Below are 23092 nucleotides of genomic sequence, written 5' to 3' on the forward strand. Positions count from 1 at the left end.
GGTTAAATATGAGTTATTGTGAAGATAGAAATAGCAAGATTTGGCAATCAAATAAATTCATAAGGTAAGAGAATTATAAATCTAAGACACTTGGATGAAAGGTGGTACTTTTATAGGAACAGTTAAGTTTGGAAAGGGGAAAGATACAGAAAGATAATTAGCTCAGTTTTGGACATGTTGAGTTTAAGATGTCTTCAGGGCAACCACTTCAAAATGCCTAGAAACAATTGGTATTCTGGGACTGAAGCTTGGGGGTGATACTGGGGCTGGATGAATACCCTGGTAGTCACCTAATCCATGGGAACTGATGAGATTACCAAGAGAGAAAGTGTAGAGGGGAGAAGAGGATCCACCATCAGCGCACATGAGATGGCCACTCCACCAGCAAAGGATACTGAGGAATGGTCTAACAGGTGGGAAAGGAAACATCATGAAAACTGAGAGAGTATGCAAAGGGAGAAGATGATCAATCATGTCAGATCTGAGCTGAGAAGGAAGGCAAGTGAGAAAAGATTATCAGATCTGGCTATTAAGAGATCACTAGTAACTCTGCGGAATGCAATTTCAGCTGATTGATGAGGTCAAAAGTGAGAATGCAAAAGGTTGAGGGGTGACAGAGGAAGAGGAGGCAGCAAGTGTAGACAACTTTCAAGGAACTTTCTTGAGAAGGAGAAGAAAGGCACAGAGAACAACATGTACAAAGACGGGAAACAGAACATTGTGTATGAGGAACTGCAAGATCAATCTGGTCGGACCACAGAGGAGGTGATGGAATGGTAGATTTGGGGGTGTGGGCTGTGTGGTTTTAGACAGATTTGAGTTTGAGATGCCTACAGAATATTCAGTTCTCTCTGACCTGCCTGAATTTGTGACGGGCAGCCAAGTCCTGCCTCCACTTTCATGACCCAGTCTACAACCTCAAGGATCATAAACTCTTGAGCTTGACACTGAAAGCCCTCTACAATCTGACCCTTATCTATCTTTCCAGACTTATTTTAGATTATTTTCTTTCATACACTTGCCGTTCTGGCCAAACTGAGTTTATTAACTGTTCCTAGAATTTCACATTCCATCTCCAATTTCTGTGCCCTTGTATAGGTTGTTGTAGTCTATTTACAAAACATTTCCTTTTTACCTTTGTTTCCTTGGAATCCCTAGTTCCCTTTTATTTTTTAGCTTAAAAAAATAAAAAAGATATATTTATATGCTGAGTTTAATAGATGACACAAAAGATACCACAAATATATTGTCTTTTAAAGAACTTTTCACTGCAGTTTTGGACTTTAGACATGATGTCAAATATTTGTTCATGTGCACTCATAGTTATTTCCCTAGATTGTTTTCTCATTTACTTAAAAGCAAAAAAAGAACCAAGTTAAAAAAACAACAAAGTTTGACCAAAGTCACTTCGTTGAAATATTGTTACCATTTCATAATTAAATAAAATGAATACTTAACAAAAGTTTTTTTAAAAATCAGAAGCTCATGATTTTAGAGTATTCTATAACTTTCTGATTTTCTTATAACTTTTCACAAGAAAATATTCAGAAAAGTTTATAAAATAGTATTATAAAAGATTGAGAGATATAAAAATAAGCAGGGCTTCTGCAGGAAATAAGACATTTTCACTGCCACAAATCTTTAGTAGGCCAAACTTAAAAACCAGTCCTCAAAAAAGATAAATACATTCTAGAAAAAGAAAAACAACAGCAGCAGCAATTCCAGGGTGTGCCATTGGTTTTTCTTTTAATAACATAACTTGCAAAAAAAAATTCATATAAAATCAATTTACAGTCAAATTCAAGTGCCTATTTGACCCAGGCACCTTCACTATATCACCAGATATTTATCCATTGGACACTGCTTTAGAGCCCCCAGCAGGGTATGGAGTAGTTGAAATCTTCCATAGAGAGATAAATAGCAGTGGCATCTATGATGATTCACCGACTTGTTTAAAAGGGAAAAAAAGAAAAAAAAAACAGGACTTCAGATGCAATTGATACAATAGTATTAAGCTTTTCTCCCCAATCGATGCATTCAAAGCATCATCAACCTTCTAGAAATCCAGACATTTCTCCAGGAAATCTAGAAAAAACACCTCCAGTCTCACATCTCCAACTGCCTAATGGACATCTCAAACTGGATATACTATGGAGCTCTCAAGCTCACATGTTTAAAACTGAACCTTTCTCCCCCAAACTCTCCCCACTTCCTAACTTGCCTATTACTTTGAAAATGCCACAGTCCTCCCAGGCAAGTAGATTTATAACATATGTGTCATCCTCAACTCCTCATTTTCTCTCACCACCATCCCATCTCTAAGGCCTGTTAATTTTATTTTCATAATATCTCTTATACATGCCCCCTCCTGTCCTCTGACACTGGCCACCAACGTGGAACTGACCTTTGAACTCTGCAATAGTCTGCTGGATGGTCTGCCTAACACAAGTCTCTCCAGTTCATCCACTACTCAACCATCAAAGCAAGTTTCCTAAAAGTACTGTTCTAACTACCTCCCACTCCACCACTCCATCCCATAGTCAATAAACTCCAGTGGCTCTCTATTTTTTCCAAAAAAAGAGTCAAATATAAAATCCTGTTTGGTATCCAAAGCCCTGCCCCCTCTTCTAGTCTTTTTATATCCTATCCTTCCCTTTCTCAACAGCCCAGTGACACTGGCCTCCATGATGTTACTCAAACAAGGCACTCTATCTCCTGACATTTTCTTTCATTGTCTCACATGCATGAAATTGCTCTCTCCTCATCTCTGCCTCTTGATTTTCTTGGCCTCCTTCCTTTGAATCTCTAGTGTTTAGCACAGTGCCCAGCACATAGCAGGTGCTAATTAAATGACTAACTGCCAAATCTTATGTCCTTTTCACAATTCTAATCATTTTTGAGCTCTCTGAAGCATCTGACACCGATGGTCACCTTGTCTTCTCTGAGGTTTTCATGACCTTGCTTCCTCCCTGATCTGTTTCACCATTCTTCAGTCTCCTTTGCTGATTCTTCATCTACTCGTTGTGAATGTTCCTAAGACTCTGTTCTGTATCCTTTCTCTTCTCCCTCTATCCAGGGGTGGGGAACCTGCGGCCTCAAGGCATACTATCTCCCCCAGTTTCATCAACTTCCATCATCATCTCTATACAGATGTCTCCCAGATGTATATACTCAGCCCCAGCAGTCCATCTCTTGAGCCAGCACAGTCACTAACTTTCTTTTTGAGACATCTAAAACAGGATGTCCTGCAGACATCTCAGACTGAACATGTCTACAACATAATCCCAGTTACCCAGGCTCACAACCTCATTGCCAACCTCAGCTCTTCTCTAGCAGTCACTCCACATAGTCAATCTGCTGTCAAATCTTGTCCTTTCTATCTTCACAACATCTCTTATATACATGCCTTTCTCTCTACTCACAAAGTCCAAACCCTAGTTCAGGCTCTTATCACCTCTTGACAAGACTACTGGAATAGCCTTCTAATTGGTCTACCTGTCTCAAATCTCTCCTCACTCTGATCCATTCCCTACTCACCTACCAAGGTGACTGATGGGGGGTTTTTTTTTGGTTTTTTGGTTTTTTAGGCAATTGGGAGTAAGCGACTTGCCCAGGATCATACAGCTAGTAAGCGTCAAGTGTTTGGTCTGAGGCCAGATTTGAACTCAGGTCCTCCTGACTTCAGGGCCAGTGCTTTGTCCACTGAGACACCTAGCTGCCCTTAACTTCTTATGTTTTTTTAAAGTGTAGGTTTGATCATGTCCTCCCCTTAATGAGCTCCAGTGCTCAACGAACTCCAGTGATTCCCTTCTGCTTCTATGATAAAATATAAATTCCTTGCTTTTTATCTCACCCCAATGCATCATAAAATTATAGACAGCAACACTGGGATCAATAGCAGGAAAGAGCTATTCAAGCAAAAACTGGATAACTATCTCTCGGGGATACTAAAGCAAGCATTTTTACACTGAATAAGAAACTGAATTTCTTTAAAATTCCTTCCAATTTTTAAAATTCTATAATTCACATGGTTTAATGTGAATGCTGACCCACAGAATAACTTTTCAAGAAATCTGTGAGAAGTACTACAGATGATGGATATGTGTGTGTGTGTGTGTGTGTGTGTGTGTGTGTGTGTGTGTGTGATATAACACTGTGACTGCAAATATATATAGGGTGTTTGCAAAGTCTTGGAGTTTTGAGTTTATAAAGCTTAGAATTGCACTAGAACACTCTATATACATACATATATGTATATATGTGTATCTGTGTCTAACAATAATAAACTTCTTTCCAAAAAGACTATGATTTATTATATATTGATATATTACTATATTTACATATTATTTATATATATCATTATTGGTCTATGTGGTAATTTAATTAACCTGACTATCACTTTCCATATCTGTAAAACTGAATATTTGCAGTACCTAACAGGTTTTATTGTGAAAACCAAATGACATAATGTCTTTAAAGTGCTTTGCAACCCTTAAAATACTGCACAAATATCAGTTGCTATTAGTAACAATACACCACTCCCCTCCACATGCCCCACACTCCAGCTACATCACATTATTCACGTTTTATACAAATTCAATGTTTCCCATTTCTGTGACCTGAACATAGGAGGTGCTTAATATATGCTCACTGAGTTGAGGCACAAAATGTCATGCAAAATCAGGGAAGGTTATGAAAGGAAAAATCATTTCAAGTAGGAGTTTAGGGAAAATTTCATGGAGGTTATCTGAGTTAGCCTTTGAAGGAATAGAGAGTATGGAGGAGACAGAGGAAGGGAAATGTAGGGAATAACATAAACAAAGGTAAAAAAGTGGGAATTCACTCAACACATACAAGAGATGCTGAATAATTTAATTTGGTTGGAGTACAGGGAATATAGAGGGCAGTACTGTGAAAAGGTGGCCATACCAGATTGTGGAAGGCCTTACATGCCAGACTAAGAGGGTATGTGCACTTTATATGGCTGGCAATAGGAAGATGTTCAGGGGTTAAGAGCAGAGGAGTTAACTAATTGTATCTGTGGGTATAAAAGAAAGGTCAATACAAGAAGAGTCTAAAGAATATACTAGAGCAGAAGACTGAAAAAGGAGAACCAGCTAGGTAGATAGAGTGTAGGACTTAAAGTCAGAAAGATCTGAATTTGAATCCTGCCTCAGACAGTTATTAGCTGTGAGACCCAGGGTAAGTCATTTAGATCTTACTAAGCCTCAGTTTCTTCAACTGTAAAATGGAGCTAATAATAATAGTAGCAGCACTTACCTCCAAGGGCAGTTGTAAAAATCAAATGAATTAACATAGAAAGCCTTTTACAAAACTTAAAGCGCTACATAAACGTTAGCTATTATCATTATGTAAGTGGTTGAAGCAATAGCCTAGCATGTGGAAATGAGCTGCTGTACTAAGGTGCTGACAATGGGAATTCAAAGTAATGTATGGAACTGAGAAAAAGAGTGGAGGTAAAATCAACGGGCCTTAGTACATAATTGGGATATGGGAAGTAAAGGAGAAACAAAAGTAATACAGTTTTCAAGCATAAATACCAGGGTGAATGGGGGTGGGGGGGAGGAGGAAAGAGGAGTCAATTTGGATACAATGATAAATTCTATTTGGACATGTTAACTTTTTACTCAATCCAGTCCCCACCTCCCCCACCCACAACTTCCCTGCGAACACAAACCTTGTTCAAAACCCTTCAATGGTTCTTCACTGTCTCCCCCACAATTTACTCCCAACACATCAACCCTACAAGAAGTCTCTGCACCGTCAAAATGTTCACTGATATTCAAACACACAGCGTGTACCGCAGCTTCTCCCTACCTAAAATGTCTTCCCTCTTTGCTCCATTTGCCAAAACCCCTCCAAGGACCATCTCAAGTCCCATTTCCTCCAACTGTCTTCCCCACCCATCCCAGCCCAAACAAGTCGCCTTTAAAGTAAGGATACCCAGAATAACTCTGGAGCCCCACTCCATTCTGGAGCCTTTAGGCACCTAGAATCACCTAAGTGTTTCAGACAGACTTGCTCCTAACTAGAGGCTTTCTGACTTGTCTAAAGCCAATTGTTGTCTTTCCTTCTATCCTTGAACCCTTTCTCCCAGCCCCTAACTTAAAGTAGAATAAGAGGTCCCAGTGAAGCTAATACACCTATCCATCATCCCAAAATGCCTCGGAATTTCAAAGGACTCTGACACAGAATGATTCTCCTGCAGATTCTGCTAACTATATCAAAGTAGACTTCCTTATGTCAAATCTTTATATACATTATGGAAGCAGGCTTAGGTTTCTGAAGAGCTGGGTTCAAATCCTACCTCTGAATCATACTACCTGAAAAATCTTGGACATTTAGTAAAACATAGTGCTAGCTAAGTTTCAAAGTTATACTCATATTGTGTTTTTATCTCATATGCAACTTACTTTGACTAAAACGAAAATTAGCAACACTAAAAACTAATAATTTCTTTCACTTTCTCAATAAGCATAGGAAGTAAACAGTAATTCTATCCATCTTATAGACTAGGCAAAGATACTAAAGTGACTTGCTCCAGGCCACAGAGAATTGATTAGGAAAGCCAAGAAAATAGGTACCCAAAGTAGTTCCCTGCACAGAATTAGATAAGCTTCTTTTATTTTACAAATGGAATTAATTTAAATTTTATATTCACGTATAATGAAATAATGAGCAGGCAAATGATAAGTCATTGTAAAAGATACATGTTAAGTTTAGTCTTAGAATTCATAGCAACAAATTAAGAAATGTTATTCTGGGGAATTATAAACATAATTTGACGTGAAATATGTCCCTGTACATCAAAAATACATTCCGAAAGGAAGAAAGACTAATGTCTTTCATTTTCCTTCCTGGGTGCAGGTAAATGGAAAGAAAGGGTTTCTTAATTAAGACTACAGTTTACACCATTCTAGTGGTCCCTCTACTAACCATGAAAAGTTAAGATTTTAAGTGAGGCATTAGTAGTAGCACTTAAAAAAAACCTGACCAACTAAGCTTCTACAGAGTGTTAATCTCCTCCTCTCTTCCCACCATACACACACTGAAATGGACAACATTAGAGCCTAAGATACTCCTGAAAATAAAGGCATTACCGTTAGCGAGAGAAAAAAAAATAAAAATATGAGGCACAATCACACATTATCTATATAACCTATAGCTTCTAACATAAGAATGAGATAAAGCTAAAGCTAAAGACATCTTTAGAAGAAGTGAAGTAGACTAGAGGCAGCAGTTAAGCACTTCTAAATTCCAGACCCATTCAAGAAATAGTGCCAGTATGACACTTGTCCAAAGGTGGGCAATACAGTATAACGGAAGGAGCCCTGGCTTCAAAGCCAAAGCATCTGGATTCAAATATGACCTTGAGCCTTGGACTAAGGCTACAGGGGCCACAGCTATTTTACACTAATCCATAATCTTCTGGAAAATACGGATCATGATTTCACGGTTAATGGATAGCTTCCTCATAAAAGTTACTACTAAAATGTCCTCTATGTCACTGTCAATAACATGCTCTAAAAGTGTCTATCACCAAAACAAAGAGCTGTTAGTGCAAAGACAGATATGTACTAGCCTACTGCAACATTTAGCAATAGTTTCCTAAATGGTCTCCCTGCTTTGCTTCTCATCACTTCAATCTGTCCTACATACTGCTGCCAAAGTAATTTTCTTTATGTACTGATCTGATCATGTGACCAACTCAACCAACTCCAGTGGTTTCCTATTACCCCGAGAATAAAATGTACATTTTTAAAGTGCTTTAAAATCTGGCCCCAACCTAACGTTTTAGCTTCAATGGACATTTAGGTTCTGTCTATTCCTCACTCACCATTCTCTCTCCCACTGCCATCCTTTGCCCTTTCTCTCATGCCCAGAAAGCACTCCCTAATTTACTTCTACTTCAGAATCCCTTTCTTCCTTTCAGATGCGGCCCAGGCACCATCATAGGCACAAAGCCTTTCCTGATCTTCTGACTGCTAGTACTCTCCCTGCCCAAATGTTTCTATCTGATTACTTTGTATATGTATTTAACTTATGCTTTGTGTGTGCGTGTGTGCGTGTGTGTGTGTGTGTGTTGTCTCCCCCACTAGAACATAAGCTCATTGTTAGTAGGGAATGAAATATGCTGTCCACCTCTGACAGAGAGGTGAACGACTTAAGAGTACAGAATGACATGTAAATATAGATGAATGTAGGATAGCCAATATAGAACTTCATTTTGTTTATACATGTTTGTAACAAGAGTTTCATTTTTCTTATTTTTTAAAAGACATACTGTGGGAGGCCGAGTCCTTATGGAAAATCTCTAAGTCCTTACAGACTTTAGGAGTCCTTACATTCAGAGGCTTGCCTCCAGACAAACGCTCCCATGATGCTTGCCCTAGCTCCGTTTGTTATGGTTTGTCGATTCTAAGTTCTCACTCAAGTCCAGCCTTGAGGCCAGGTGGCTGACTTGGGTATACAATACTAAGAACTGGGCAGGGAAAACAACAGATATGAAATTTGGCATTAAAACTGCTTTCTTATGAGAAAATGAGGATCTTTAGCTGCTTAGATTTATGCTATTAATTAGCGCTAGATCATTTCTCATGGTAAAAGTTGTTTTCTATAGTATATAATCTTGTAACACCTGAAAATAAACTAGTCTTACGAGCATCAGTCTCAGACTTGCCTAGGCCAACTTTTCTCTCTCCAATTCCCCTTCCCCTTTTTTCTTCACCGCTCTGTGGCACATCACGCTGGCTGCTGGCAGCTGGCGCCCAAACAGGGACTCTCGATCCTTGGATGGGAAGGTTTTAGACCCCGGGGGAGTAGAAGAGGTTAAGAGAGACACAGCGGCACCTTACTGACTCGGAGTTCCACTACAACGATGGGAAGAGGTAAGGGTCAGTCATGTTGAAAGAAACACAACACTAGGGTTATTTGGGGGATTTCTCTGCTCTCCTTTAAAATGGGTCAGACTCAGTTTAAAAATAGAGAGCAACACCTTCAAGCTTTCTTTCCTCTCATTTGGTTAAAGCATGTTCTCCCTGGAGAAAACTCATTCTCCAAGACCTTGTGGAAAATTTTGCCCGGTTTCCATAACATCTGGAAAACCATGAAAAGAAAAAATAAACATAAAAATAAAAATAAGTATTACTTGATTTGTGCAAGGAATTTCTAACAAACCCCTCTGAGCTTTTGAATTTTCCCTGTTATATTTTTTCTGCATTTGTTCTGTGTTCATCTGTGTAGTATGAGTGGAGTGTCCGTGCATGTAATCTGATAACCTTTGCAACTAGGCAGTAAGAATAGCATTCCAGGGACTGTAGCCGGACTCTGAAATGCCACTTTCTTTCTCCCCTTCTCCCCCCCTAATACCAGCTGCCTCCCAGAAGTGGGTGAATGGGAGAGAGAAGGAGAGAAAAATACTTTATTATTTAGGTTATATGATTGGTAAAAGGCAAGAAAGTTTAAGCATGCAGGAATGAGAGAAGTATGGGTAGGAAGAAGAGCACAATCTGTGCATGAACAGTGTGAACAGAGGGTTTGAGAATAAAAGATTTGGAAACTTTTGGACAATCCGTTAGGAAAAAATTCTCTTTCTCTTTACATTCTGAACTCTGGCCAAGTTTTTGAATGCAGATGGAAAGATAAGCTGTTGGAAAATTTTCTCTTCCCCTCTCCCATATTCAGCTTTGGCCGGGTTGTGGCGCCCAACTTGGCCGGGGCTGGGGTGCGCGGGACAGAGGACGAGAAAGAGGAAAGGAGGGTGAACTTTTTCCCTCAGATCAAAAAGAAAAGTTTCTATGTATTGGAACACAACCAAAAGATAATTTTGTTCATTTTAATTGGTAATGTGTTTATTTCAAGTTTTAAAAATCTAGTATTGTTTCCAACTGGTAAACTTTTGTATCAGTTATGTCAATCAGTTTTTCATAATTTGGATGTTATTAAAATGTGAACTAAAAGAAACTAAAAGATAGTAGGAAAATTGTGTAAAGCCAGTTAAATTACTTTATCAAGCCCTGCTAATCTTGTCTTATAATGTTTTATAACTGTTAATTAGAAAATCAAGTATTTTCATCTTTACCTGTAATTAAAAAACAGCTTATAGCTAAAAACAATTTGACTATCACTTATGAAAATTACCAGATTGTTAATTAAGTTATCTGAAGTTACTGTTTTAATGTTAAAACCTAGAATTTTTAATTACTTATGAGTGAAAAGGAGGTGAGGTGAGGGGCACAAGGCAATTCCCTTTGCTTTGTAAACTTGCCAAGGCTCCTAGAAACCATCTATGTGGGCAAGGTCATCTGCCCTGAGAAAAGAAATTGTTTGTGTTATACAGTTCCTAAACAATTAATTTGGCTTACTAAGAAGTTGCAACTTTATGTACAATAGATATGAAATTTGGCATTAAAACTACTTTCTTATGAGGAAATGAGGATCTTTAGCTGCTTAGATTGTTTATGTTATTATGTTATTAATTAGCGCTTGTAGATCATTTCTCACGGTACATTTCTCACGGTTTTCTATAGTATACAATCTTGTAACACCTGAAAATAAACTAGTCTTATGAGCATCAGTCTCAGACTTGCCTAGCCCAACTTTTCTTTCTCCAATTCCCCTTCCCCTTTTTCCTTCACCGCCAGCTGCTGGCAACATACACAGAATAAAAATAAGGGGCTGAAAAAAATTACTATGCATGAAGTAAACCCAAAAAAGCAGTAGCTGCAATCATGCCAACAAAGCAAAAAACAAACATTTAAAACATAAAAAGGAATAAACAAGGAAGTCACATTACACTGAAAGGAACCAAAGACAACAAACCAATATCAGTATTAAATTCATATGGTCCAAATAACTTAGGATATAAATTCACATTGTGAATATTACCTGAGTTACAAGAAGATGACGGTTTTCAATGTCTCTCCCTCACTTCTGGATAAATCTAATGGAAAGATAAAACAAAAGGGAAAATACAGACCTGAACAAACTGCTAAAGAAGCTAGACTTAAAATACCTATGGTAATTTATAAATAGGACTTTAAAAAAATATGTGTATGTCTTAGCACCATATGAAATATTCTACTTTTGACCATGTATTTTGGCACAGAGACAGTCTAAACAAACAAAAAAAGTAGAAATAATAAACACATCCTTACACACAACGTTTAACAAAAATAGTCATTGGTTCAGGGGCCACAAACAAAAGACACTCAGAGATTGAACAATGAAAACCTAAATAATGAGCATTTCAAAGCACAAATCAGGGAAACAATAATTATGTGTAAGAAAATGATAATGATGAAAAACATACCAAAATTTTGAGGGTGCCAGTAACACAGTCCTTAAATAAACCTAAAATAAGCATAAAAAGAGGATATTATAAATTAGAAGAGAAATAGATAAACTGGAATGAAAAAAACTATAGAAATGATAAATAAAAGTAAAATCTAGTTCTTTGGAAAGTCTGATGAAAGTGATTAACCTTTGGCTAATCTGACTAAAACAGGCAGAAAATCAAATCAATAAAATTAAAGCCAATAAGCAAAGTGAAATCACAACAAAATCGGAACAAAAATAATAATCATAACATACTACATACAGTTATACGTTTAAAAAAATTACAAACAACCCAGCAATAGCACTTCTAGGGCTATATCCCAAACAGATCATACAAATGGGAAAAGGACGCACATGTATAAAAATACTTAAAGCAGCTCTTTTTGTGGTGGCAAAGAATTGGAAATTGAGAGGATGCCCATCAACTGGGGAATGGCTGAGCAAGCTGTGGTATATGAATGTAATGGAATGCTATCATGCTATAAGAAATGATGAACAGGCTGACTTCAGAAAGATCTGAAAAGACTTGGTCTGATGCTAAGTGAAGTGAGCAGAACCAGGAGAACATTGTATACCATAACAGCCACGTTGTGCGATGACTAATATTGATAAACTTCCTTCCCAGCAATACAAGGATCTAAGACATCTCCAAAGGCCTCGTGATGGAAAATGCTATCCACATCCAAAGAACGAACTATGGAATCTGAATGCAGATTGAAGCATACTATTTGCTATATTTTTTTCTCTTCTGTTTTGTTTCCTCTTTCTAGTGGTTCCCCCTATTGGTTCTAATTCTTACTTAACAACATCACTAATGTGAAAATGTTTAATAGGAATATATATGTATTGCCTATATCAGATTGTGCGCTGTCTTAGGGAATGTGGTGGGGAAGAAGGGGGAGAAAAATTTAAAACTCAAAAGCTTATGGAAGTGATTGTTGATAAATCAAAATAAATAAATAAATAAAATGCCATGGATATGGGTCAAGGATACATCTGAAAATAGCATTATTTCCTAAAAAAAAATTGCAAACACAAAAGAAATAGAGCACTACCTTAAAAAATATAAAATATTCAAATTATCAGAAGGCCAGATAGAGATCCTCAATAATGCAATCTCAGAACAGGAAATATCACTAGTTTTAAAGGAACTGACAAAGGAAAAAAGTGGTCCTGATGGATTCACCAGAGAAATTTATCAAACTTTTAAAGAACAGCTAGTACCAACACTTTACAAACTATTCTCAAAAACTAAGATAGAAAGTACTCTACCAGAATCCCTTTATGAGCCAGATACAGTCCTAATTACCTAAACCAGAGAAAGATAAAAATACATAAAGAAAACTGTAGGCCAATACCATTAATGAATATTGACTCAAAAATTTTAAACAAGAACTTGTTAGACTACCACAATTTATCCTAGGAATCATTCATTATAACCGAGTTGGATTTATACCAGGGATGCAAGGATGGTTCAACATTAGGAAAACAATCAATATCATTAATAATATTAAAAACAAAAACATCCAAAACCACATGAACATCTAAATAAAGAAAAAGCCTTTGACAAAGTGCAACATACTCTTATGCTACAAATGCTACAAAGAGTAGGCATAGAGGGACCTTTCTAATATCACAAAAATTATCTGGATAAAAACAGAAGCAAATATCTTAAGCAATGTGGATATACTAGAACTATTCCCAAAAAATATGGAAGTAAAGCAAGGAGGCCCACTCTCCCCACCATTATTTGATACATGTATGGAAATGCTAGCAACAGCCTTAAGGTAAGAAAAAGATATTAAAGGCATAAAAATAGGTAAAGAGGAGCTAAAGCTATCAATCAATAAATCAAAAAACATTTATAAGTACCTACTCCATGCCAGGTGCTGTGCTAAACTGATAATCTGATGGTATAATTTGGAAATTCCTAGGGAATCAACAAAGATACTGAGTCAATTAACAGTTTCAGCAAAGCTGCAGGTTACAAAACAAACCCTCAAAAATCAAATACTTTTCTATAGAACTTCCAGACCTCAAAACATATAGCAATCATCAAAATCATCTAATATTAGTTAAAAAACAGAAAGTTCGATCGATGGAAGAGACTAGACAAGGCAGAATCAGAAACAAAAAAATTCAATAAACCGCTGTTTCAGAAGCGGAAAACATAAATTATCTAGGGAAAAAAATCTTAATTGAAAACAAAACTGCTGAGAAAACAGAAAGGCTTTATGTTAGGCTTAGAACAACAACTTATGTCATATTCCACAATACATTCTAAAGGGATATATGACCTTAATATTATGATCAGAATATAAAAAAATAATAAGAGAAGCAGATCACATACTTCTCCCAGCAATGGGTAACAGATGTATTCTTAATCAAACAATAAACAGAGAAAATTACAAAAGATAAAAGAGATAACTCTGATTACTTGAAACTGAAAAGCTTCAGCATAGAAAAAAAATCTATGAACCTAGGATAAGAAAGGAAGCAACTAAATAGGAAAAAAAATTTTGTATCAAATTACTCTGAAAAACGCTTGGTATTCAAGATATATAATTAACAAATACATATAAGACTAATAGCCATTCTCCAATAGGTAAATGGTCAAAAGACAGGAACAAATAGCTCTCAAAAGATGAACTGTGATGTATTTACAACCACATGAAAGAATACACCAAATCAATAATAAGAGAAACACAAATAAAAACATCCCTCAGGCTTCACCTCACACACTGAAAACTGGCAAAAATGATTTTTAAAATGGTAATAATCAGTGTTGGAGGAACTGTGGAATGATAGGCACACTAATACATTGTTGGTGGAGCTGTGAGATAATACAACTATTCTGGAAAACAATACCGAATTATGTAAATAAAGTGACTAAGATGTCCATGCCCTTTGAACTAGAGATTCCATTACTAGGCTTATACCCTAAGGAAGCTACTGATAAAAAGAAAGCCCCCATATAAAATAAAATATTTATAGCAACTCAAAGGAGATGACCATCAATTGGGAAAGAGCAAAACAAATTGTGGTACATGAATGTATTAAAATACTACTATGTTGTAAGAATGATGAATGTAATGAATACAGAGAAATATGGAAATATTTACATGAACTGACATAGTGAAGTAGAGCCAATTACACAATATATACAACTACAACAATACAAATGGAAACAACCACACACACACATACACACACACACACAATGCAAAAGTGGATGCTACAAAATTACTCTAAAAAAAAAGCATGACTTGAAAGAAGAGATATGAGAAGATACTCCTCTCCTCGCCTCACCTCCCATGGGAGGTCCAAAAGTGTTCCAACTGCACTTATTTTCAAACTTTTAATATACATTGATCAGTTATACTGATTTTTTCCTCTCCTCCCCCACAGTTTTCAAAAGAGCTTTTTGAAAATAGTATTTATTATATATAGGGCAGCTAGACGGTAAAGTGGATGGAGTGCTGGGCCTGGGAGTCAAATCCTGAGTTCAAATCTGGCTTCAGATACTTACTAGCTATGTGACTCTGGGCAAGTCACTTAATTCTGTTTGCCTCAGTTTCCTCATCTATAAAATGAACTGGAGAAGGAAATGACAAACCACTCCAGTATCTGTGCCAAGAAAACCCCAAATGGGGTCAAGAAGAGTCAGACATGACTGAACAACTTCCTTATTCCAGAACCGGCATTCTATCCACTGTACCACCAGCTATAAGAATAGCGTAGTGCTTTAAGGTTTGCAAAGTGTTTTTACATGTCATCTCATGTGAAATAACACAGAATGAGATACTTGAACAAGTAGGCTGAAGGCAGACTGGACAGAACCTTGAATGTCAGGAATTTATGCTTTATTATTTTTATTATTTTTTATTTTTATTTTTTTTATATTTATTTTCAATATAATATATGAATATGTTATACTTATTATATAGATAATGAGAAGCAACTGAATACTTTTGAGCGGACAAGTGAAGGATCATAAAGCAAGGTGTTAGAAGGAAGGTTACTCCAGCAGCAAGACCAGTTGCTATTACTACAGTCTACACTAAAGTGAGGGTCTGAATTAGTGTGATAGTGCCTGTAGTCAAAAGGAGGAAAGGGCTAGATATGTGAGATACTATGAGGGTAGAAACAGGACTTGGCAACTAAATGGACATGTAGGAGAAGAAAAAGATAAGTCAAGGGTGACTTCTGGATCACGAGTATGGGATAAGCAAAGGCATGAAGTAAAGCCAAAAATGAATGAGACTACCAAGGGAGAGAAAACGACAAGAAAAAAGAGTGAAGAACAACCTTGGGGTAATACCCAGGTTCACAGAAAAGAAAGAAACTAAGAAGGATAAAAAAAAATCTGTATGATTTAGAGCTAGAGGGGACCTTAGATATCATTGGGGGCTTCATTTACAAATTAGTAAATTGAAGGCCAGAGAGATAATGTGACATTCCCACTTATTACAATAAGTGGTCAGACTGGGATTAGAACCTAAATTCTCTAATTCCAAAATTATTTCTTTCCACTACCCAACACTGTCTTCTTAAAGAATGAGAGAATGCATTCCCAAAATACATGCAAATGCAATTACAAAATAATCTTTAAAGAAATAAAGAATGACAAATAATTGGAGAGATGATTCATTGTTCATGTTTGGAATATAGCAATATGATAAAATATGATGATACTATCTAAATTCATTCACAGATTTAGCATGTTACCAAATTCCCAAAGAGACACTTTATATAACTAGACAAAAAAAAATTCAAAGGAGAAAAAAATGTGGGAATGAAGAGGTGATTGCACTTTTAGATCTCAAATTACACTACACAGCAGTATTTACCAAAACTATTTGGTACTGGTTTCTAAAAAATTGAAAATAAAAACAGAACAGATTAGATAAGGAAGCATCAGAAACAACTGAACTAAGTGTTCAGAATGTAAGAACATAAATCATAAAATGCTTTACAAAAAACTCCCAACTGAAAAGATTTTCTGAGAAGACTGGAAAGCAGTTTGGCAAAAATGTGATTTACAGTAACCCAACATCTCACACCACATGCCACAATAAAAGCAAAATGCATATGTAACCTGAATACTAAAGATCACACCACAAAAAATTATAAGAGAACTGGATCAGATATATTCAGTTATAACTAGGGAAATATCTCAATCAATTATGGGACATATGGGTTATCACAAAGATAAAGCAGGTCATTTAAAAGTTTTTGCACAAAGAAAATCAACACAACTAAGATAAGGAAAGTATGAATACAGACTAAGGAAAAAATCTTCAAATTAAATTAAACATGCAATAAGGGATCCTATACCAAGATACACAGAAAACTAACATAATTATACAAATAACACAATTATACAAGACAAAGGGTCAATCTCCAATGGATAAGTGATTAAAGGACTTGAACAAACATCTCTCAAAATAATTACAAATTATTAACTATATGCAAGACTGTTCTAAGTGACTAATAATGAGAAATGCAAATCAGAACAACTGAGGTTTTACTTCATACACGGCAAACTGGCAAATATCAAAAAAGATAGAAAGTCAGTGTAGGAGGGGCAGTGGAAAGATAGGCCCACATTTTCTAAAAGCTATGAATGAATATACTAAAGCTATAAATTGTTCCAGATGATGAGGTCTAGAGGTGCTGGGACCCCGACATCACAACAAAAGAATTCGACTCAAGCTTTCTTTCAGTCAAAGACAAGCTTTATTAAGGATCTGCCACACTGACCAGACTCTTCTGGAATCTGAACATTTGTGAGCTATTGGCTAGGTTCTTAAGCAATCTGAGCACTCTAATGGAGACAAGATGGACGTTATATACAGAAAGACTGTGGGCTGGATCTAGGAGGAGGTGTCTCAGGAAGATCTGGATGGGAGTGGGAACTGAACACCTGGAACCTAGACCACCCGCACATCAGAGAATGGAACCTAATGGTGGGAAGGGGGGGAGAGGCCCATAAGGAGGTAAAACAATGGAGTGCTAGGCTAGGTTAAAGGTAACAGAACTGGGAGATTGGGCATAGGTGATGAGGCCAGTTGACGGGATTATGGCCTCAGGTGAAATCCAGAGATTTGGCTAGGTGGGAAAGTCCAGGGTTTCCTTCCTGGGGTCCAGATCCCATCACAGATATCATGGAAATCTATTTGAAATGACTAAATATATCTATATCCTTTAACCCGAAGATCACACTGCTAGGCATATACCTCCCCTATACAGGTTAAGGTCAAAGACATAAAAATCCATATATTTCAAAAGAGTCATAGCAGAACATTTTGTAGAAGCAAATAAACAGAAACAAAGTAGATGCCCATCTACCGGTTAACAACTAAACAAGTTATATAAATGTAATGGAATATTGCTACTCTCTAAGAAATAATAAACAGGAAGAATTCAGAAAAGCATAGGAAGACTTTCACGAAATGAAAACAATAAGCCCCCTAAAGTGACACCAAATACTATGTGATTATGATCGTACTTCACCTTAAAGAACAGATGAGAAAATGTGCTTCTCTCCCCTTTTCTTTGCCGAAGTGAAAGCATATTGGTATGGAACCCAGAACATCTGAAGGAATGTTCTATGGAATGAACACTTGGTTGTTGTGTTAGATTTGTAAAACTGCTTTTTCCCCCCTTTTTGCTTTTTAATCTTTCTTCTAAGGGATTGCTCTCTGCGTTGGGGAAAGGATAAGGGAAATATGTGAAAATAAAGCTATCAATAAACAAAATTTAAATTAATAAAAGTAATAAGAGAAGGTTCCAGAGAACTGATGATGAAAAACTTCTCTCAACTCAGTTGGGAGGTGAGAGACTAGGAATACAAAATGTTCATTAAGCTGTCAAATGCAGTCTGGTTGTGTTACAAGGAAGAATTCAACGGAGAAAGGAGGAGAGAAAAAGATTTAAGGGGAAATGACTGTCATAAAAACAAAAGACAATAAAAAGCTTTAAAAAAAATGGGGGCAGCTGGGTGGCGCAGTGGATAGAGCACCGGCCCTGGATTCAGGAGGGCCTGAGTTCAAATGCGGCCTCACACATATAACACTTACTAGCTGTGTGACCCTGGGCAAGTCACTTAACCCCATTGCCCAGCCAAAAAACAAAAACAGAAGAAACAGCACAGTGCAGAAAGAAAACCAAGAGAAGAATTACAAGGAAGAAGTAATGGTCCACAGTGTCAAGATGTTAAAGGATCAAGGGCCAAGGGGAGAAAAACCCCTTGAGATTTGTTCGTAATAGGTTTTGGGCCACCTGTAAAAACATTTTCAGTAAAGCGCTGGGAAAAGATTGCAGGTGGGTGACAAGGAAGTTAAAGACTATTGGGGGGGGTCGGAGGAGGGAGTGAAGAGGAGAGATGGAGATGCATTTTGGGAGGTAACAAGAGTGGAGACACTTTTTTAGTTGTTTGTTTTTAAAGGCTAGAGGAAACCTGTGCCCTAAAGAGCCAGAGGAGAGAGAGAAAACGGAAAAATTCAAAAGACAAAAAGGGGCGACTAATGGAATGAAGACTCCACCTGGTGACAGGGGGAAGGAAGGAAGGATTCGACTTCGTCCTCAGAGAAAAGAAGAGCAAAGGGTAAATTTTAGGATTGTGGACCGTCGGGCCCAACCCGATCCTTTTTCAGATGGGAGGAAGTACATGAAGGTGGCCCTAGGTGGCCCACGCGGCTAAGTGGCGGAGACAGGGACGGCACCCAAGTGCTCCGGCCCCAACCCCCGAAGGCTGCGTAGTCTCTCCGGGAGAACTGAGGGGGAGGAGGGGCGTGAGACGCTCCGGGCCTTCCCCGCCTCCTCTCCCCAAAGCCTAGGCGGAGCGCTGAGTACACCGGCAGGTGTCAGGGGGCCAGGAGGGGCGGGACCGCGGCGGGTGGGGGGGGGGAGACAGCGGCGCTTCTATCGGCCCTCTCTCTCCCTTCTTCCCTCCCTTCTCCCCACGCAGGCGCGAGCCTCGTTTGGAGAAGAGCCGCCAGGCGGCGTGAGGCCGGGGCAGGGATTGAAGTAGAGGTGGGGTAGTCGATGCAAAGGGCCGGCGAGTCGGAGGAGGCCCGGAACCCGCGCCCTACACGTGGGACCAGAAGCCAGAACAAACCGAAGCCAGGCAGTCGCTTCCTCCCGGGCCTCGAGAGCAGACCAGGCCCCGCCCCTTGGGCGGCGCGCGCTCAGGGGCGGCCGCGCGCCCCCCGTCGGGCGGAGCGGATTGTCTGCGGCCGCCCGCTCGGAGCCGCGCCCTGGAGTGCCTCGGGCCCCTGGGCCCCTTCCCAGGCGATGGCCAGGGACATTCCGCGGCCGCCTAGGGGCCCCCGCGCGGAATAGGGGGGGGGACTTGGGCCCCTGTCTTTTACTCATCCCCTCCCCCTCCCCGACACTCACCTCAGCCGAGTCCCTCGCGGACTCCTTCCGGGCCGCAGTGGGGTCGGAGCTTGAGGAGTGGGGGGGTTGAGGGGGGGCCTTCTCTTTTCCTTTTCCGGGGTCAGTGAGGCGGGGAGTGCCTGGACTAAGCTAGGAGAGGGGCGGGAGGGGAAGGGGGAGAGAAGCCGTGGTCGGCTCGCGCGAGCCCGAACGCTCCCCAGGGTAAGGAAGGAGGCAGCGTTGCCGCCGTCCGGCACGCTCACCCGGGCTGGGCCTGGGGATCGGCGGCGGCGGCGGCCTTGACGGCCCACTCGGGATTGGGCGCCCTCGGCCGGCTGACCCCACCCCCAGCCGCGCCGCCGCTCGCTTCTCGGCGGGGCCTCCAGCCAGGCGGCCCCCCGCTGCGCCCACAGACCGTTCTGGCCCCGCTCTGTATCAGCATCGAGGATGCAGAGCTTGCAGGGATCGGCCCCCGCTCCCTCAGGTGGCTGTACCCACCCCCGCAATGCACTGACGAAAGAGGGCAGGCCCAGAGAGGGACCTGAGAATCCGCCCCCCACCACACGCACAGACACGCACGCGCCCCCGAAGTCCGGTTACCGTGAGAAAAACGAGCCCTAGACGCAGCTAGAACCAAGGTTCTCCTGACTGCAACTCCAGACCCAAAAGGAGGCGAACCTGTGACGTCATTTGCGAACATCTTTTTAGCGTCATACTATTAGTAAGGCAGCTAGGGCGCTGGACCTCTGGAGTCAGGAAGACCCACCTGGGTGACCCTCAGCAAGCCACTTAGACTGCCTCATCTATAAAACCGGGATGATAATAGCCCACCCTCGTCTATAAAATGGGGATAACAATAGCACCTACTTGGAAGGATTGTTAGGAGGAAATGAGATAATATGCATATAATGCTCTGCAAATCTTAAAGCACTATATAAATGCTAGCTATTATTAACAAAAGCAAGCAACATTTAGGTCACTGCTATATGTCGTGGAGGTGCTACCTCTTTTGATTTCTCCCTATCCTACCTATAGGTAATCCCTATCAAATCTCAGACTATTCCCTCCAACCGCTCATGTGCAGCTAATCATGTTGCTACTTTGTCATTAGTGTACAGCTTTATATCCCCGGGGCCTAGCATTAAGCACCTTATAATTAGCAGATGCTTGCCAAATAGTTTTTTTTTTAATTCACTTGAGACCTGGCCCTGCGGGCTCAAATAACCCTCTCATAAGTACCTATGAAACAACTAATTCGAAATTTTGACCACTAAGAGATGAGTAATATTAATATTCCTTGTAGAAATTGCTAAATTGCACGTCGGCTATTGATATTTATCTGTCAGAAGTTTATTTTAATCAGCTCAGATGAGTAACACTTCCATTCATTAAAGAACATAATGGACTTTTTTGATTTGTTCTATTTTTTCACTTTCCTACAATCTTTTTAATATCATCATCTCTTTTCTGCAGGGTCCTACTGCCTCCTGGTGTCCTTTGCTCTCTTTCCCAAGTAACCACTGTTGTTTTGAGGTGTTATATTTATAAACACCTAGAGTATAATGCTACCAGGTAAAGATAGAAACTAGAGCTGTGATTTCTGTGGTAAAGGAATTTCTTTCCACTGCAGGTCTGCATCTTTTCTACAACTTTAAGTCTTAAAAAGTGCCGAAAGTTCCTGAAACTACTTTGTATCAGAGATGGGATCTGCACCTGGCTTCTTCACTTTGTGGACAGCTCTATCCACTAAACAAGGGTGCCTCCTGCTGCCAACTTACTAGTCTTTTAACCTGATACCTTTCTTCCGAATTTTTCTACCTGTGAGTAAAACAACAGAAATTTTGCCCTTATTTAGAAATAAATGTTTCAGCCCCATTTATTCCTGTATTCATGAATAATCATATTTTTTCTGATACTGCCACATGAAAATATAAGAATGTCACCTAGCATATATTAGGTCAAACCAGCAGTCTGTCCTGCCAAACTAGTATTCTGAAAGTGGTAGCATGAAACTCTGAACTGAGTTCTCTTTTTATCCCTCTCATGAGTTCAATTTTACAGAAACAATTCCAAAATCTCTATATCCGGCACTAATGTTTCACAAACTCAATTGTACATATCCGACTACTTCCTATACATTACCCAGCTATGCCATACTAAACATATCCCAAGCTAAAATCGTCATCTTTTTCCCACCCAAATTTCCCTAGTTTTGTTTGCTATCATCACCCATGCTCAGCAGTTCCTCTTCATCTTTGACTTTTTCCTCTCCCTCTTTTCACCTACATTCCTCAGAACTAATAAGCATCTCTCCCATCCTTCTCCTTTTTTCCATTCATAGTGCTTAGTTTTTAATTGAAGCCCTTATCACCTCTCAGATAACTAATAGCTTTGCAACTGCATGTTTTTTTAGTTGCCACCTCCCAAACATTTTTTACAAAAGAGATTCATTCAATGTATTGGGAGCCTTCCTTTCATTCTCTGTATGTTGGGCAGAAGTCAGAAAAGCATATAAGCTGTACATCAGTTGTCCATTTTTCTTGTTATGTGACAAGCCCATCTTTTTTTTAACCACTGATGCATTTTAATGACATTATTTATCCCATTTCTCCTGTTTAATTCCTTATTTGTAATATTACAGCCTTATCTTGCTGATTTCCAACCCTGAAAATGATCCATACTTTCTCTGTATCTGACTTACAATAAAATTCATTTTTAAAGTGTTAATTTTTTAAAAGATCATATGGATATGTTAACAAAAGAAAAGACCTATAGGTAAGTTACGTTTTATAAACATTCAACATAAAATCCATTAGTAATATTCAAAGGTTAAAACCCAACAAGCTAAATAGGATTACAAATTGATCATATTCTTGCTGAAGGCTCAGGTTTAAAAGTTATAGCACTTGTGGCTGTATTCTAAAGTTACCAGTGCAATGCCTTATTTGTTAGGAAGGTGCCAAAGGAAATAGATGAGGTTTTAGAAAGACATCACCAACCGAAGACTGAGGTATAACAGCATAAAGAGTTTCAACAATTGGGACACTTTCTGGAGCTTTCTGCCAAAAGCAAAGTTGCTAATAATTTCTTGTCTTGCCCTAATGATAATTTCACTCTTCAAAAGGTAGAAGTAGCAGCTAAGAAAACTGCTATGCTGCTGTACCAGATTCTCCTTAATATGAAGGAACTAGTTGCTGAAGTAGAAATGAGAGTAACCTTGGGAGGGAAGTAGTCTCTCATCTTAGAGTTTGTAATAAAGGTAAGAAAGCCAACCATGGTCTAACACACGTATTAGAATTTGTGCCAGCATATTTCAAAGGGCTAAGAGATAGTATAGGTCCAATCCCACAGG

General features: G+C 39.0%; 1 protein-coding gene across 1 annotated transcript in view; it reads right to left on the bottom strand.

The window, feature by feature from the left end:
- Positions 1–20234, bottom strand: part of ZDBF2 (zinc finger DBF-type containing 2) — a 72273-nt gene extending 52039 nt beyond the window's left edge. The window contains 3 exon segments of the mRNA XM_078147467.1: positions 10909–10963; positions 11333–11373; positions 19762–20234. The gene's annotated coding sequence lies outside the window, so the exon portion shown is untranslated.
- Positions 20235–23092: the final 2858 nt, after the last annotated feature.

This window comes from Phascolarctos cinereus, unplaced genomic scaffold (assembly GCF_003287225.1).
Source record: "Phascolarctos cinereus isolate Bilbo 61053 unplaced genomic scaffold, phaCin_HiC Scaffold_7;HRSCAF=346, whole genome shotgun sequence".
In the NCBI taxonomy this organism is placed as follows: domain Eukaryota; kingdom Metazoa; phylum Chordata; class Mammalia; order Diprotodontia; family Phascolarctidae; genus Phascolarctos; species Phascolarctos cinereus.